At 35.8% G+C, this 10,295-nt stretch overlaps 1 non-coding gene across 1 annotated transcript; it reads left to right on the top strand.

Moving 5' to 3' along the window:
- Window positions 1-8,626: 8,626 nt before the first annotated feature.
- Window positions 8,627-8,698, top strand: TRNAR-CCG (transfer RNA arginine (anticodon CCG)). The gene has a single exon. It is a non-coding gene; the product is annotated as a tRNA-Arg (tRNA).
- The last annotated feature ends 1,597 nt before the right edge of the window (window positions 8,699-10,295 follow it).

Raw genomic sequence — 10,295 nt, 5'->3', positions numbered from 1 at the left:
CCACCACAAAGTTCACTTGGTGGGGGCTATGATCGAACCCGGGACCCCAAGCACCAGAAGTGAATGCTCTACCACTAATCCACCGCGGCCTAAGGCATCACTGAAGAACAAAAGGAAAGGAAGAAATTAATATCAAATAGAAGTTCACTCATCACGTATAAAGCCAAACCTTCCAATTTTCTTGTTGTCTACAGACTTAAAAGTAGAACAAACTTACACATCCATTTTATATATATATATAAAAAAAACATTATTTTTATTGAATTGAAATGAATTATATACATTTAACCTATTATACCTTTCGTAGTCCAAGGAGCAGACTGATAAGCAGGACTTCCAACAGCATAAGTACCAGCCAATCCACCAATTGGAACTCCTGCTGCGAGAGTAGGAGCTGCACTAATCGACGCAATTCCTTGGTAAGCAGCTAAACGAGCAGCTGAAAGACCAGGGGCAGCTGCCAATGCTGGTGAACCGACGTAATTGGCTGGTGGAGCTCCTGCAAGAGCAGGGGACGTAGGATGATTAGCTTGTAGAGCGGCGACTTGAGCAGGAGAAACAACTGCAAAGTTTCCTTGAGGAGCTGCTCCAAGACCTGGAATAGCGGCGTAGTTGGTTTGTGGTGCAGCTGCTAACAATTGTGAGCCATAAGCGGCATTTGTTGGTAAGTTTGGATAACGGGCATATCCTGCAGCTGTGGTTGGTACAGGCACTGCACTGAGTCCATATCCAAGACCGATTGAACCACGTTTCCCCTTTGTCTCTTTCGTGTTCTTCGTAGCTGATACAATAGCCAGTGAAGTCAAGACAATTGCCTGTATGTATAAGTAAACAATGAAATTAGTAAGACATTTCTACCAACAGGAAAATTACAACATACTAAATCTAGAGCTCAGTTCGAGCAATAATAATCTGCTTTATGACAGTCACTGTGCCCCTATCTAGAGACAAATCCAGAACCAAACATAACGTTCTTGAATGTCAAAATACTGAATGTGCTCGTTTTATGGATAATTGTTGTACAAAAAGGTAAAATATTCAAGTTTCATTGAAGTTTGACGCAGTCCCGTAGCTAGCGTGTGACCGGAGTATTCAGTTCCTCTCGGACTACCTTCAGCATCTCCCCTGAAACTTTAAGTTGTTTATTGTTATGTAGATATAAATATAAAATTAACTCTAATTGCCTTTCCTAAAAATGATCACGCCCCCCCCCCTTCACCTGAGGGAAGTAGACGATCCAGAAGGGTCATTTGGAGGCGAAAGGGGTCGATAGCTTGTTGTAAAATGAATGTAGGAATGCACGTACGCAATAATTTCGGGAGGGATCTAAAACTCATTCAGGGAAATCAAAATTCAAGTGAGGATAAACTATATTAAAATTTGTAGAATTATCCCTAAAATTAGACTAAATTTACAGAAAAGTCGGGATGATGGGATGTCCGATCCCAGAACTCACCCTCTGTATAGATCCCTGAATGTAAGCTCAAGACATAGAGTTTTACTTAAAACAGAATAAACAGAATAAAACAGAATAGGCCTATATACACATCATTTGTTGTACTTGCCTTCATAAAGAATATCCTATAACTATAATGTAATGTGTAAATAGCTGAATTTACAAAATAAAATATGTAATATTTCACGCACACTGCCCTTCCCCCTCGGATCAGGCCAGTATCCAGGGGGGTCTAGGGGGAGCCCCCCTAAAATTTTGCTGGCCCCTCCTAAAATTTTCACGGTAGGCTTGCAAATGAACTATAATATGGTGATGAACTATCATATGGTTGAATCGGGTCCCCTACATTATTGAGCTGGCTACAGGCCTGCCTTGGATCCGTTACTGATTGCAGGATATTGTACTTTACTTATTAGCATTTCATAGTTAAAAGAAAATTATTGAGATAAACTTTGCCTATGATTTCAGTAATATTTTATGAAAAGAGAAAGAAAGTGGAGACAAGACTCTATGAAAATTCTATCAATAGATGTAGTTAACAATTCGTACACTTCTAATAAAGTCCCCGCGCTAAATAACGAACATATACATACCAAGAACTGCATTGTATTGTAAGATGATAAATGACTTAAAGAGAAGGAGATATTGTGAAAAATTAGTTATAAACAAAAGCTTTTATACTAACAAAATATAGCTTTCACTATTCCTTACTATAGAATGTGCGTAGTTCGACTTTCACAAAAGGTCAATAAAGTTTAATATAAATAATTAAAATTTGTGATCTAACTGCACATTGAACTTTAGGAGTTTATTTTAAAAAGGTATATACATGTCAGTACAATGAAAATGGCTATTAAAAGTAAATTTAATGATCATATTTGCTAAATTTTGCAGCAATGTTCCAATATAAATATTTTATTATTATTCTCGTGATCTTTATTCTGTATACCGGTTTTATACGTATTATAAATACATTCATACAGTTGTTATTGGCAGAGAATAGGTAAAGAGCACAAGCACTTTTTTTAAAATATATGTATGTACAAAGTTACGTATCTATAAAACAAAACATTGTGAGAAATCGAGAAAAGTTCGTACAATTAAACGTGTAATCCACATTCGTATAATCCACATTCATAAAATAGTACATTGATATAGTAGACGTAATATATGATTTTTAAAGCATCGTGGATTACATAGCCTCAACATGCATCCACATATTAATTGTTCCTGTGTATTTTACACCAATGTTCGGATAACCAATGCCTATTATATTTCTAAAATATACCTATATTGATTTCTTGGTATATTAACTATTCATTTGTTTGACATAAGTTTTAATACAAGAACTAAAAAGTGTTTCTCAAGTAAAGTGGCTTTCGCAGCTTAGCTACGTATTTACGTTATTAAAATAATTTTGGTGATTTTAATACGTATATAAAATAGCACTTAAAAATATTATGCATACATATATACAGGACCGGGTCTATCATATGTGTAAAATATGCATTTGCACAGGGCAGCAGGTTTCGAGGGGCGACAAAATCTGTCATAACTATTCTATTATTTAAAATAAATATTTCTTATTGGCAACAGACTTCATAATGATGGTAGTTCAATTTGCCAAGCTGATCTTCTATCTGAATACTACATTCATAAATTATGTTTAGGTCGCATTAGTTTAAGGTCACATGGACAGTGCTAAAGCAAATGGTCAAACGAATCCCATCATCAATTGCTTGATTGCTGTTAAACACAAGAACTTCATTCTCGAACAGTAGCAAACTCCTGTTCCATTTAATTAGTTATCACAGTTTTGATATGAAAATTAGTCTTGTCTTTGTTACAAACAAGCGTCTTATCATTGAAATTAGAAACAAGTTTTTTTTTTTTCAATTTCTTATAGATGTAGAAGGAACATTAAGAAATAAAGATAAAAGAGCTAGTTGAACTGGAATTGCAAACTGTATACTGAGATTTAAGTTCGATATTGAATTCGATAAAAAAGATTACCATCTTTCCTCTACAGGTTGTTTGCTTTGTCTTTCACTAACATAATATATTCTTATTTAAAGAAAAAAACAGACATAACGAAAAACAAAACGACACAACGAGTGTTTATTCCTTTCTCAGTACGAGTGCTCTTTCCGTCCCATTCGTTGTTCATGATGGGGTAGCATAATTAAAGTCATGGCTTTGAAGATTTGTCCTTTCTCCAGTATGGTGGGCGGCTAATGATGTCACAGGCTTGGCAAATTGCGTAGGGTCAACCCTGCATGTACTTATATATATATATATATATAATATGTATTCGTGTTTGTGTGGGCGCCCTGTTGGTAGACATGCCAACCGCCCTCGTTGGTATCCCAGCCCGGATCTGATCCCAGACAGAGAGCAGCTGTTTTCTGCAATTAATTAAGCATTCTAAGTATATATTCCATCTCCACTCTAATGTCTCCACTAAAACCCTAAGTGGTATAAATATGCTACCACTTTCAATTTTAATATTAATTGAGGAAACCACACTTGCAAACCAAACTTCTTCACGTGGTGCACACGTGACCCTACTGCTTGTTATTTATAAACACTTAAGGCTTGGATCATAAAAAGCGAGTCTTGAGTGAAATTCATCTACTCTATTATTGCATTCACTTTGTGATCCTGTAATCGAACTCTCTTTGGAAGCAAAATAGTGTGATGGGTAATGGCCTATTCTGTGGGAATTGATTTTGCATGACGGTCTTTGCTCAAATTCAAATTTACCGCCTTTAAGAACCGATTGTGGTTCAGAGCCCACATTAATAGTCAGTCTTGATGTTCATAGCCTTGTTTGTGTCTAAAAATGCAAAATATAAAACTTCATAAATTAGATGACCATGGATATCAAAATCTGTAAGAATTTTATTCATCCTTATAATGGATTACTAGATTTTATTGCAATAGTTTTTGACCTTACTCATAATGCAAGTCTATAGCTATGTTATATATCGGGTGTTTTAAAAATGGCACCCACGGACCACAGAGCATTTTTCTACAAATCAAACTAAAGCATATATATATATGTATGTATATATATATATATATATATATATATATATATATATATATATATATATTCCTTTCCGAGTCCTCGTCTGGAGACACGAATTCGCAAATAAAGAACCATAGATTAGATTTACCAATCTATCAAATAGTTATATCGATTCTTTCCAGATGGTAGCTAAAGTCGATATTGATTGATATTAGCATCACTTCCTAGTGTAGCAATCGATTCAACTGCTTGTTGTATTTGTCTCGCCCCGGGCGCTGATTTTCCACGGCACGGCAATGTACCCTTGTCAGAATTTAAGATGTACACATTCCTTAAACTTAAATTAATTTTAAAGCTAAGATTTAAATAAGAATAGTCAATGTTCTAAAGCACCATTTTCAAATAATGTAATAAAGCTCCATTTAATACAAATCAGTTGTACTTCTTACATTTCCATGCCTGAGGTTCGGTACCGTTGTAATAGATAAAACCGAAGGAGGAATACAGGAGATGATTGACAAAATAGTTGACACTGGAAAACTGTATGGAATAGAAATTAACATCAAAAATTCGAAAGTCATTAAAATATCCCGTGAAAATACGCCCTTACGGATCAAAGTAGAACAAAGAGAATTTGAAGAGGATTAATAATTTCAAGTATCTGCGAAGTTGGGAAGTATTTTGACGAGAGACGCTAACTGCACAAAGAGATTAGATCAAGAACTGCCGTAACCAAAGAGGCATTCAACAACACAAGATCACTCTTAATTCGCAGGCTTAATATTGAACTTAGGAAGAAGCTGATCAAGTGTCATATGTGGAATATTGAACTGTATTGTTCAGATATTTATAGTTCAGAGAGATATTACAATTCTATCTACTCAATCATCAGTAAGAGATCTTCTCCTCAGGACTATCTACCTTTATTTAATGAGCATGCAGTTTGTATTCAATAACTTGAAAAAATAGATAACTTGTTTAAAGCCAGAAACATTCAAGTTTTATACGTCCTCCTCGAAAACTTTTGTTCATGAAGGGGTAATGATGGTTGAAGAAATTCCAACTAAACTTGAAACAATATGACAGACATCTGTAAACTAAACATTTGTCCATTGAGACGTTATTTCTTGTTGGTCTTTTACACTTCTTTATTATTCAAAGAGAAAGTTACTTGCTGCATCAGTAATATATTCTTGAACATGTAATTTGTTAGAGAAAAATCCAAAGATATTCTTCTTGATACAAAGATGAGAATATTCCAGCAATACATTAATTAGTTGTACTTTGAGATCGACATGATTATTAATGTTGTTATTGGAGATATAACAGATAACGACACACAGACGATAAATATACAAAATGCTGTGACAATTAAAGAGGAAACTGATTGCAAATTTTCGAAATAATTAACCATAAAGTTTCCATCATAAGTTAAGCAAAACTATAAACACATTTGGCTAGGTTAAGGATAGACAAGTTATTAAGGAAAAGAGGTTAAAACATGTTCAGAAATTATACAGTCTAGTGTAAGTCATAATTATATCTGAATCTAGGCAGTGGCCAGGGAAGCTGAATAACCTATGACTACCTTCAGCCAAATTCCACTTGTTTTTTGGTAAGTGTGTAAGGTGAATTCAAGTCATCACCCCAAAAAATCATACCACCGTCCCTGTATAAGTGTTCTGGCTACAGGTCTGGTCAGAACGCAAAATAGCAATATGTTTTCACATCATATTTGGAGTATTGCCATTTGTTGTAATTAATTTCCGTTCTTTATCGGTGTTTGCTTCTCCCTATACTCATGAGGGTCGCGTTGGCTCACTGATAGAGCACTCGCCTCTGGTGCATGTGTCGCATCCCAGCTCACCCAAACACCGAGTGGTTCACTCAAACACCGAGTGGGTGAGTTTACTCGGGGTTCTCCCATTTTTTTTTCATTCAACTATTTCATTCATTCTTCATCATCACCGTCACCTTTAGCCTAACCGGCATAACCGTGGAACGTAAACCTCAAAGATTTCATTTCATTTCTCCCTATACTCATGGATTTTCTCAATTGTAGATCATATTAGATCCGTATTAAAAATCTATGACTACATGCTTCAGCGGAGAATATATTGTTCAAGTGGCTTCAGAACCTTTATTTATTTATCATACTAATATATTATAATACTAAAATATTATAATAAAGTAGAAGTTATTTTAGTATCTTATGCCGTTTTATGTAATTGAACATATCACAGCAGATAATATGAAATAGTATATATCCAAATAGTAAATAGACTTTCACTTCTAACAAAGTATCTATTTTGTGTGGAGTATTGTACTCTACATAGCAGAAACATGATATATCTCAAAAACGATTAAAACACAATGGAAGTTTTCGTAATACAACAGAAGTAAGAAGTGTCAAGTAATTGATCATAATATGCAGTGCCATGCATATATTTGGTTGAAATCTTGTATTTCAATGTTATCTACATATTTCAATACTAAACTTGCAGTTCTTGTTTCCAGTAAAATTTGACTTTTTTTTTTCTTCCGATAATTTCATTTTGTAAAGTACAGTTTCATTTTGTTTCATTTTAAGTGTAATTTAAAAGAGCTACAGAAAATGGTTGGGACAGATTGAGAAGGATTTATATTATGTGGGATGTTGTAGATGGTACGACCGGAGGGAAAAGATGTTACAGCTGATGAAAGGTATTAAAACATAGGACACAGAGAACTGTAAATGATGGTGCAGAGTTGCAAAACTTGACACTACAGTTTTATTTTACTGAAATTTTTTCAATGTACAACGGAAAAATGCCGTAAGTGTTATACTACAGTATTCTCTTGGTCAAGATAAGAACATACATATGGTGTTTATGTTTCTCTTTGCTGCTGAATATATATATATATATATATATATATATATATATATATATATATATATATATTATTGCTGGCCATATGCAGAATGAAGAAGACAATATGCATTCTTGCACAGAAGAACAGAAGAAAGAACTTTTAGAAGTGAACCAATTTATGTATCTAGTAAGTGGATATTAGTGGTTAAATATGAAAATCGGGACACTGCACATGGAAACAGAAAACTTTTTATGACATGAAGGATCTTTCTTCTCAAATGGGTCTTCACGCTACATGGGAGTGGTGACAAAGTGCAATGGCTAGACATCAAAATCCTCAGAGTAGAAAAGAGAGTAAAGCAAAATATAATGTACTTACAAAACTGAATATTGTGCTCAGAAGTTAAAAGTTGTTAAAGTTTGACGTAATCTTCGTGGTCCCTACAGCCAATATCAACACAATCTTATATCCAAGGAATATTGTAGTTTCTGTGAGGGACTGGAAACGTTTGATGAGAACTGAAATTACAATTGAAAGAACAAAAACATATGTTGGGGACATGGTGGTTCATTAGTAAAGCGTTTCTTCTGGTGCTAGAGGCTAATTGTTCAATTCCAGGTTAAGTAAGTTTGTGGTGCAAAATTGTACTTGTAGGTCTTCCTAGGTATTCTCCTATTTCCTCCTACTTTTTCATTCTACCAGATCTTTTATTATCATTTGCCTTCATTAATCATCCGTGTCATTTAGCACAAAGAGCATAACTGTGGGGTGTAAAAACAAATTTCGGTTCATTTCAAGAGCCCCCAAAATAAGACTCCGATAACTAAAAATAAGTGTTAAATTATTTTCAGTTTTAATGCATAATTTGTATGCATTTAAGAAAGGTCATCTATGCCAGAGCGCAAAATCTCCGGTCGCCAGGTTACCATTGGCGACTAGAAAATTTAGAGCTGGCGACCAGTATTCATTAGTAACGGTTTCTGCCTAAACTCACAGGGCTCCGTAGTGTCTGTTTCGCACGAAAATAATTGTCACTGAGTGAGAGAAAACACGGAATGTGAAGTCTTCTTAACGGACAGGAAAATGAAGTGTTCACAACGTTGTAATTCTTGTCTTAAAGTAACACATTTTTTAAAACATGTATATGAATTGTCCAATTCAAAATTGATTACCGGTATTCTGAATCTGATTGTCTGGTTTTGAAATTTTATGTCCTGATGTAATCTCTTTCTTTGTCAAACCAAAGGTCGGAAGAGGGGTCTCTCATAACTTGTATCTGAGATGAGGGCGCGGTGGCTCAGTGGTAGAGCGTTCAACTCCGGTGATTGAGATCGCTGGTTCGATCCCAGCTCGCGCCGTTGTGGACTTTGTGGTGGACACACACTGTGTTCGTGGGTTTTATCGGGGTTCACCCGTTTCCTCCCACATTCCACCATTTCACTCATTTCTCATTATCACCGTCTCCTTTAGCCTAACCGGCATAACCGTGGGACGTAAAACTTAAAGATTTCATTTCATTTTTTTGTATCTGAGATATACTGGCGACCATCATTTTTGGATTGGCGAGCGCGTCTGACTTTGAAATTTTGCGCCCTGCTCTATACAATACTTAATACTTCATATATTGGAATGAAATTGCTATACAATTCCCAAAAGCAGAAAATATAATCAACTTTTTTTTTTAATACAAGTTTACTTTCTTACCTGTCAAATTGAAATTTTAGATTTTCGACAGTCTTGCTCTGAGAGTGTTACATCTGTGCAGTTGCTTCATATAATTATAATTTTAATTATAATACATGATTATAATTCGAACGTTTTTAAGCATTTTTCTATTCAGTACATACTATAATATATACAATGAGTCAAAGCAAATAGTAATAAGTTTCTTTAGGTACAGATATTTTTCTCCTGTAAAGTTGACATTAAGGAGTTACGACACCATTCTGGGGATGTGAATCAGATTTAAACTCTACTCATTATTATACAAAAGAAAACATAAAACTGAGTTTTACATAAGTGGAGTCACATATGACGTCATACTGACAATTGCAGAGTGGGAACCACTTTTAAATCTCAAAAAGAATATTAGACTCCATGAGGAAAAAGCGATTAAGTTACTTATTACCACATGTTACGGTATATTTCCATTCTGCTCTACAATTGCAATAGTTCAATAAAATAATGAAGATTCCATGTGTGTATATTTGGTCTCCTTCCCTTACTGTCTTTGGTACTGTTAATGAAAACAACGTATCCAATCATTGACCCAAAGCATCAGTTAGTATATTACTGCTTATGAAGTTCTACATACGTTTTTCAAATATCACAATAATTTTCTTTTTGACTTAGAATGTTTGTGTTTTAGGATTCACTAGCAATAAAACAAGATAATTATTTAAATATTAACTTTTTATTGTAGTTTCGTCGAAGAAATCTATCCCAAGTAAGCCTTGCCAGCAAGTGGTGAAACGCCATAAGCACCAGCTAAAGGTGCAGCTGCAGCAAGAGCAGGACGAGCTGCTAAAGCACCTACAGGAGCAGCAATGGCTGGAGCAGCTGCAAGGGCAGGTGCGGCAGCAATGGCTGGAGCAGCTGCAAGGGCTGGAGCGGCTGCGATGGCTGGAGCAGCAACAAGAGCTGGACGAGCTGCTAGGGCAGCCACAGGAGCAGCTGCAAGAGCTGGAGCTGCTGCGATAGCTGGAGCAGCAGCAAGAAGAGGACGAGTTCCGAAAGCTCCAAAAGGAGCAAGAGGTGGAGCAGCAGCGGCAATAGCTGGAGCACTTAAGATGGCTGGGGCAGCAGCAAGAGCAGGAGCAGCTGCAATTGCTGGAGCTGCCAATGCTGGAGCGGCTGCAATAGCAGGAGCGGCAAGTACTGGGGCAGCGGCAGCATATCGAGCATAGCCAAGGGTTGTTAGAGGAGATGCCACAGCAGCATAGCCAAGGCCAAGGC

This window comes from Thermobia domestica, chromosome 9 (assembly GCF_964235325.1).
Source record: "Thermobia domestica chromosome 9, izTheDome1.hap1.1, whole genome shotgun sequence".
In the NCBI taxonomy this organism is placed as follows: domain Eukaryota; kingdom Metazoa; phylum Arthropoda; class Insecta; order Zygentoma; family Lepismatidae; genus Thermobia; species Thermobia domestica.
Note: the sequence above shows the minus strand (reverse complement) of the source record. Positions and strands in the feature narration are given on the sequence as shown.